Source organism: Mesoplodon densirostris, chromosome 20 (assembly GCF_025265405.1).
Source record: "Mesoplodon densirostris isolate mMesDen1 chromosome 20, mMesDen1 primary haplotype, whole genome shotgun sequence".
In the NCBI taxonomy this organism is placed as follows: Eukaryota; Metazoa; Chordata; class Mammalia; order Artiodactyla; family Ziphiidae; genus Mesoplodon; species Mesoplodon densirostris.
The window spans coordinates 20,328,397-20,336,926 of record NC_082680.1 but is presented as its reverse complement, the minus strand read 5'-3'; the positions used below and the strand labels follow the sequence as shown (position 1 = coordinate 20,336,926).

The window sequence follows — 8,530 nt, the reverse complement described above, 5'->3', positions numbered from 1 at the left end:
TTCATTATGTGCCAGTTCGTTATGTGACCGAAGTTTTGGTCACAGATCAAGAACCTAAGTGTCCATCATCGGATGAATGGATAAAGAAGATGTGGCACATATATACAATGGAATATTACTCAGCCATAAAAAGAAATGAAATTGAGCTATTTGTAATGAGGTGGATGGACCTAGAGTCTGTCATACAGAGTGAAGTAAGTCAGAAAGAGAAAGACAAATACTGTATGCTGACACATATATATGGAATTTAAGAAAAAAAAATGTCATCAAGAACATAGGAGTAAGACAGGAATAAAGACACAGACCTACTAGAGCATGGACTTGAGGATATGGGGAGGGGGAAGGGTAAGCTGTGACAAAGTGAAAGAGCGGCATGGACATATATACACTACCAAACGTAAGGTAGATAGCTAGTGGGAAGCAGCCGCATAGCACAGGGAGATCAGCTCGGTGCTTTGTGACTGCCTGGAGGGGTGGGATAGGGAGGGTGGGAGGGAGACGCAAAAGGGAGGGGATATGGGAACATATGTATATGTATAACTGATTAAATTTGTAAAATAAAAAAAAATGGCAAAAAAAAAAGAATGAGACATGGGGGAGCCAACCTTGGAGAGCTGAGCATAAAAAATAAAATAAAAATTAAATTTAAAATAAATAAAATAAAAAAAGAATGAGACAAAGCCGCTTCCCCCTTTTGGAGTTTATATTCTAAAGAGAAACACAGATATTCAGCAAGTAAGTATATATTAACTGTAATGATAGCTGCTATTTAAAAAAGTCAGAACAAGGGACTAAATAGTAATGTGCCTGTACATGCATGCATGTGTGTGTGTGCAAGTGTGTATATACATGTGTGTGCCTGCGTGTGCCCTATTTTAGATTGGGCTCTAGGAAGGAAATCCTCTATGAGAAAGTGGCATTTGAATGGAAGTGTGGGGAAGGGGTTTCATTTGAGAGGGAAGGGGTTTCATTTGAGGGAGAAGGAAACATAATTGTCACAAGCAGGAGTATCTGGATTTCCCTGTAATTCAAGGTGGACATGTCTTAGGCATAAACGGAGTCTCCTGTTATATATATTGTTTCCTGGTTTACAAAGAAATGAAATAAGATATCTCAAGAAAATATTTATAAAGGCAAATTTCAACATTTAAATATTAAATTATGTGCCTAAGCAATTATTTGCTTTATAAAGTGAGCCCCAGGGACATAGCTGTTGGAAAGACCCGTTTGTCCCTCAAAACTATCAAATCGGTTACAGCAAGATTTAAATGAGGTAGTGGGTATGATTGCTCATAAAACAGACAACATCCCCAAACCAAAAAGCTATACATGATGATTCAAATATTAGGGATTATTATATAAAAGTGTACTATAGGGCTTCCCTGGTGGTGCAGTGGTTGAGTGTCCGCCTGCCGATGCAGGGGACACGGGTTCGTGCCCCAGTCCGGGAAGATCCCACTATTGCCATGGAGCGGCTGGGCCCATGAGCCATGGCTGCTGAGCCTGTGCGTCTGGAGCCTGTGCTCCACAACGGGAGAGGCCACAACAGCGAGAGGCCTGCGTACCTCAAAAAAAAAAAAAAAGTGTACTATATTTTGAAGTATATTAACATTTATACAGTGTCTATTGGTATGTTTAATTCTGTTTATCTGATTAATAGATTTTGACAACCCAACATTTTATATATTCCTTCTCAGCCCAATAGAACCAGCCATATATTTACTGGCAGGTGGAGGTGCAGACCCACATCACTGTTAGCAAGACCTTTCTGAGCCCCTAACCCATCCAGGATGCTACATCCATATTGGATGTTTTACCGAGGTAACAAGTGTGATCCTGGCTCTCAAGTAGCTTATAAATTAGTCTAGGGAAAGGAGATTCCTTTTACCACCAATGACAGTAACAGCAAAGGACAGTAAACATCCTTTCCCTCCTTATACACCAAAGATACCCAGCTAAGCAAGTTGGACGTCAAGATTAATGAAGAATAAGAGGTACACTTCATACATAACACAGAGAGGAGGCTAACCTGATTCCATAGAGAGGCAAAGGAAGTTAAGAGTTTCCATCCTGAGAGGTGGCAAGGTGAAATTGGAGGGAGAGAGGAATTCTAAAGATTATAGGTTATAATCACAGAGAATTACAGAGTTCAAAGCTTTGGTTTAGTGTAATTTAGAGTCATAGTAAGAGGTGTGTGTATTTTTAGGAGTGGTCCGATGAAGGAGGAATGAAAGTCTTAAGGAACAAGCTTCTTCATATTCAGTACTAAACTGGAACTTTACACTAGCTATATAAAGCAGCAAAGCAATTACACCTATGCTTTATTTTTACAGATGATCAGAGGGATTAAGTGCCTTGCTCCCTGGCAGGTGGTTAGTGAGTTACAGGGCAGGAACTCAGTGTAGGAAATCACTAGGTTCCTAGTTTACATCATCCATGGTCACAGTCTCCTTCCACTCTCCCAGGTAGCCTCTTGATTTCAAAATCATGGGCCAGCCTTGCACTATGACCTAGCTTTAAGCCAGTGGTGACTTTTGGAGAAGGTATATTGCATATCCATATGACATGATGACATGTCATATATTTAGAGAATTTTCAATCTTCTTCATCTTGCTTCTTTGTAACTATGAAGTATTAGGTCATCTGCACTTCAGAAATGTCTCAGTGCATCCAAGAATCTGTTCCAAAGTTACCATATTTTTGGAAAACACATCATTGTTATGTATTATAAGATGTAATGGAAATTTTATGTTAAAATTCCAAAATTATTAATATCTTTCTTGTAAAACAGCCATTATACTTTTACAGGATCTATAAAAAATAAGAGTGATGCAATTGATAAGGTGGTTTATTTCTGAATCTTGACGTTTCTGTTTTAAGCACATCAAATATTTAGTAAAAAATCTTAGCAGTAAGTAAAAACACACTAGTCTGCTATATATGAACACAAACTTAAGCTAGGAACATCTTACTTGTTTTTAGATCAAGAAAACAAAATCAAGGATGATAAAAGCTCTGTTTTTCCATTAACACATCAAGGATCACTTTTTGTAGTTGTGTTCTGGTTCTGTTCTTTATACCCTCCACGAGAAACCGTGACCACATGGTCCATTTAATGTTCACTAGGCTTAATCATTCTAACACATACTGTTGTCAAATAGTATGAATGGCAACACTGAATCTCATTGATTGTTCTTTTGTCATTTGGAGCATAATAAGCCACTGATAATGTTTGCAAAGCTGAAGATCCCATACTGTTCCGGAAGGGTGGGGGGGAGGAATAGTTTGGGAGTGTGAGATTGACATGGACCCACTGCTGTATTTAAAATGGATAACCAACAAGGACCTACTGTATAACACAGGGAACTCTGCTCAATATTATGTAACAACCTAAATGGGAAAAGAATTTGAAAAAGAATAGATACATGTATAATATATGTAGAACTGAATCACTTTACTGTATACCTGAAACTATCTCAGCACTGTTAATCAACTATACTCCAGTATAAAATAAAAAGTTAAAAAAATAGTGCCAGTTGTTTACACTATAAAACAATATCAAGTCTTGAACCAAGGTTTTAGTGAAAAAATACACACAGGCTCTGGGACTGTGGCCTGTTCAGGAGCAAGACTAGTGCAGAGTGAGGGCAACTATGAATGATAATAACAATAATGACAACAGCAGCAAGAATAATTCATTACTTCTAACAGTAATAGTAGTAACAGCTAACTCTTGAAAGCTTAGTGTGTCTCAGGCTCTGAACTAGGCATATGACATCAATAACCACATTTAAAGACTCTATGAAGTATAATAAAAATAATTAATATTATTTTTAAAATAATTTAAATAATTATTAAATAATTGAATGCTCACTATGTGCCTAAGACTTTACAGGATTATCTCATTTAATTCTCACAAAACCCTCCAAAGTTCTTTGGGGAAATAGGCATTAAAAAAAAATCAAGGTATAATTGACATATAACCTTATATTAGTTTCAGTTGCACAACATGACGATTTCATATTTGTATACATTGTGAAATGAGCGCCATAATAAGGCTAGTTAACATCTGTCACCACACGTAGTTACAAAATTTTGTGTGTGTGTGATGAGAACTTTCATGATTTATTCACTCAGCAACTTTTGAATATGCAATACAGTATTGTTAACTATAGTCTCAAATGCTGGCAAGTGGGAGCAGAGATCATTACTAGGGTTCCCTGAGCGTGGATGCCACCTTTTCCCTCCAGGTGAGGAAGGGGACTTGCTGAGATCCAATGTGGTTCAAGAACCCAGAGAAGCCAATGTTTGTAAACATTCTTGTTAAAAGGGACACATTTATGTTGGACAGGCCCTTATGGAATGATGATGCAAATACTGAGCATAAAAGGATAGCAGCACATCAAGAATTAGGGTTTCTAGATCTAGTGAGACCCTGCTCTGCAGGTGGCAGATGGTGTCAAGAGCAGCTATGTGCCCTCGTTAGGGATGTTGAATTCAACGGGATATGATGCCAAGTTGCATCTGCTCTCATGCTGGGTGGCCATTTTGCTTCAGAGATGTTTTGAGTGTGTCCTCGGCCATTTAAATGAGGAGCTGACTCTAACTGCTTCTATGTGTGATGTATCGATGGATGTGACAATATGCTGTCATTGTTCTAGTGAGTACTTCTGACACACTGCAGCAGGGTGAGATGAATGTCCCCATTTTACAGATCGAGAATCAGAGGCTTAGTGTCACTCTGTATCTTGTCCAAAGTCATTCAGATGATTAGTTGTAGAGGCAGGCTTCAACCTGAGGATGGCTGACCTCAACTCTTCACTTATTATCCCCTCACTCTGTGTGAATAAAGTACTGGTTGAGGAAATAGACCCTCCCCTTCACCCCTGCCCCGGCTAAGTGGATAACAATATTATCGACATTTTAAAATTTTGCACACAAACAATAATTTCATCTCATAAATTTCTCCTATTTTTACATTTTCCTCTCACTCTTAAAATACATGGCCAATTAAACACTTTTCTTTTTTTTTCTATTTAGTCATTTACGTTCTTTTGTTCTTCATAGATAAGTCTTTACTCTTAAATCTTTTAAAATATTATTCTTTTGAATGATTTCACATCCTACTATTACATTAATAATGATAAATAATCATTATTTATGTAGCGTATTGGTGACATTTAATTATGCTTTTGTTTGCTAGATCTCCTAATTGTGTTTCAGTGAAAGCTCAGATGAGATCAGAAAGCTGAAAGCTACTTTAAAAATGCACATTTACTGACCTCCCCCCATTTTATCCCTTGCGGCTGGATGCCTTCTGCCCTTAGCCAGTGACTGATGCAGAGTGGGTGCCCAGAAATGTCTTTCAGGTTAAATATCAAAACCTCTGCAGGTCAGCAAGTTAATAGCTTTTATTCTTTGTTTCTGTACCTGGAGATGAGGCATTAGAGAGTGGGGGTGGGGTGTTTTATAGTAAACATTGAAAGATTATGTGGAGTGAATGATTTCTAAGTAGTGGGGTAGGATGGGGTGATAGGAGAGAAAAAGAGATTTCAGGTAGTGGTGATTTAGAAGATTGTTTTAATTTTTTTGACCAAAGTTAGGATAAACTAGAAAATCTTTTCCAATGCAGCAGTGAAGAGAAGGAAGATTAACATTAGCCACAGATATATTTTTAAAAACTGGAGAGGAGAAATGGTTTACAGAGATGTGTGCAAAATCAAATAACAGTGATTAGAGCTTTATAAATCTAGTCACAGAGGACTTGCAATTTTCGATAATCACATAGATTCTGAGAATGTGCTGACCTCAGTGTATCAGTGCTGATAAAAAAAAGGTATAATGCAATGGCAAGTGTGGGATATTGAGAAGCACAGACGTCAAAAATAAGTGAATAAATAGGCAGTTGAGAAACAGCAAGAGCTGAGATCAGGTCAAAATTCACTATGGTCAGTTCTGACATCCCAGATAAGCATTTCATTACTACCTTAAGAAAGTATTGCTATGATTAAAAATAGTTCTAAACTTAAATCAACCATTCATATATCCCACTCCACAGTAAAATTTCAATACTTCTTAGTGCATGACTTTTGTGATCTTTATGAAATCCCAGGTTTAATGACCCTTTTTAGGTATGATTAAAGTGAGGTGATTGAAGTCTGGTACTCAACAGAAAATTCCACTCAACATTCTGATTCTTGAACTGGATACACTAGAAAAGCACTATCCCTTACAAAGTTTGTCTGGACAAACTTCGGCTTTGGCTGTGTCACACATTTTCTCTATAAGTATCGTTCAAAAAGCATGCATTCAGCTCAGTCAGTTTTTGTTATCACCAAAATGCTTGTTAGGCTTGAAGTACAAAATTAATTATTTCTGAAGTTGGTAATGAGGCTGTTAAGATGAGATAAGAAACCCCATACAGTTAGTTAATGAAGCCTTGGGACATGACCATCACTCATCTGGGGATTTGTTCAAATAGCCATCTACAAACATGGTTTTGAATGTCAGAATAGACCCTGATCACAGAAGAAAACCAGGACAAGAGAGTTCAGACTATCCTCTCAGGATTTAGCAAAATCTGTGTTATTAGTTTTTTTTTTTTTTTCCTTTTTGCGGTATGTGGGCCTCTCACTGTTGTGGCCTCTCCCGTTGCGGAGCACAGGCTCCGGATGCGCAGGCCCAGCGGCCATGGCTCACGGGCCCAGCCGCTCCGCGGCATATGGGATCCTCCCAGACCGGGGCACGAACCCGTATCCCCTGCATCGGCAGGCGGACTCTTAACCACTTGCGCCACCAGGGAGGCCCTGTGTTATTAGTTTTTATACATTAAATGCAGGATCTTAACTGTTTAGAACTATCACAATTCTCTTTGAGAGACATGGAAATGATACTCCAAATTACTGTGCTATCAAACAAACAATTTAACGGAATAATTTTTTATTATTATCATTATTATTAGCTTCATTGAGTTATAATTTACATACAACAACAGTCACCAATTTCAAGTGTACAATTTGATGAGCTTTGATAAATATATAGTGTCCTGTAATCACCAACAAAACCATGCTATGGAACATCATATTTACACCAGAAATTTCCCTTGTACCCTTTGCAACAATTCCTTTCTCTTAACCCCTGGGTCTGGCAACCATTAATCTTTCTGACACTATAGTTTTTATTTTCATATAAGTGAAATCATACATTATATTTTCTTTTGAATCTGACTTTTTCATTCAGGATAACGGTTTTGATATTCATCGAGATCACTGTATGTGGCAGTAATTCAACCCTTTTTTTCTGAGTGGGATTCCACTGTATGGAAGTACCACCCTTTGTTTATCTAGTCACAAGTTGATGGATATGTGGATTATTTCTAGTTTAGGGTTATAACACATAAAACTGATACAAACATTCATGGGCAAGTCTTTGTGTGGAGATATGTTTTCTTTCTCTTAAGTAAGTACCTAAGAATGGAATTCCTGGGTCACATATTAAGTGTATATCTAATTATATAAAAAACTGCTGAACTGTTCTCTAGTGTAGCTGAACTTTTTTTAAAAAAAAGATTTACAATGTTGTGTTAGTTTCAGGTATACAGCAAAGTGATTCCGTTTATATATACATATATGTTTTTATACATATTCATATATATGTATATTCTTTTTCAGATTCCTTTCCCTTATAGGTTATTACAAAATATTGATTATATTTCCCTAGCTGAACTATTTTGATATCCAACAATCGCTTGCAAGTCCAGTTGCTTTACATCCTAAATACATTTGGTATGGTCAAATTTTTAAATTTTAGTCATTCTAGTGGGTGTGTAGTGGTATCTAATTGTGATATTAATTTTCATTTTCCTAATAATGTTGAGAGTTTTTTCATGTACTTATTTGACATTTATGTATAGCCTTTGGTGAAGTGTCATTTAAATAGTTTGCCAATTTTTCACTTGGGTTTTGTTTCCTAATTATTGAGTGTAAGATCTCTAATATAGTTTGAATATAAGTCTTTTGTCACTATATATTTTGTTAATATTTTCTACCAGCCTGTGACTTTCTTTTTTTTTTTTTTTTTGCATTACGTGGGCTTCTCACTGCTGTGGCCTCTCCCGTTGGCGGAGCACAGGCTGTGGACGCGCAGGCCCAGCAGCCATGGCTCACGGGCCCAGCCGCTCCGCGGCATGTGGGATCTTCCCAGACCGGGGCACGAACCCATGTCCCCTGCATCGGCAGGCGGACTCTCAACCACTGCGCCACCAGGGAAGCCCCTGTGACTTTCATTTCATTTTCTTAATAGTGTCTTTTGGTGGGACAAATGTTTTTAATCATGATGAAGTTCATTTTTTTTTCTTTTGCGGTTTGAGATTTTTCTGTCTCATCTAATAAATATTTACATAACTTAAGATCACAAACATTTTCCCCTATGTTTCATTTTAAAAGTTTTATAGCTTTAGCTTTTATATTTAGGTCAGTGATCTATGTAGGGATAATTATTGTATATGTTATGAGGCTTATATATATATGAA

General features: G+C 37.3%; 1 non-coding gene across 1 annotated transcript; it reads left to right on the top strand.

The window, feature by feature from the left end:
* The first annotated feature begins 549 nt into the window (after positions 1-549).
* LOC132481400 (small nucleolar RNA SNORD55/SNORD39) lies at positions 550-625 on the top strand. The gene has a single exon (XR_009530821.1). It is a non-coding gene; the product is annotated as a small nucleolar RNA SNORD55/SNORD39 (small nucleolar RNA).
* Positions 626-8,530: the final 7,905 nt, after the last annotated feature.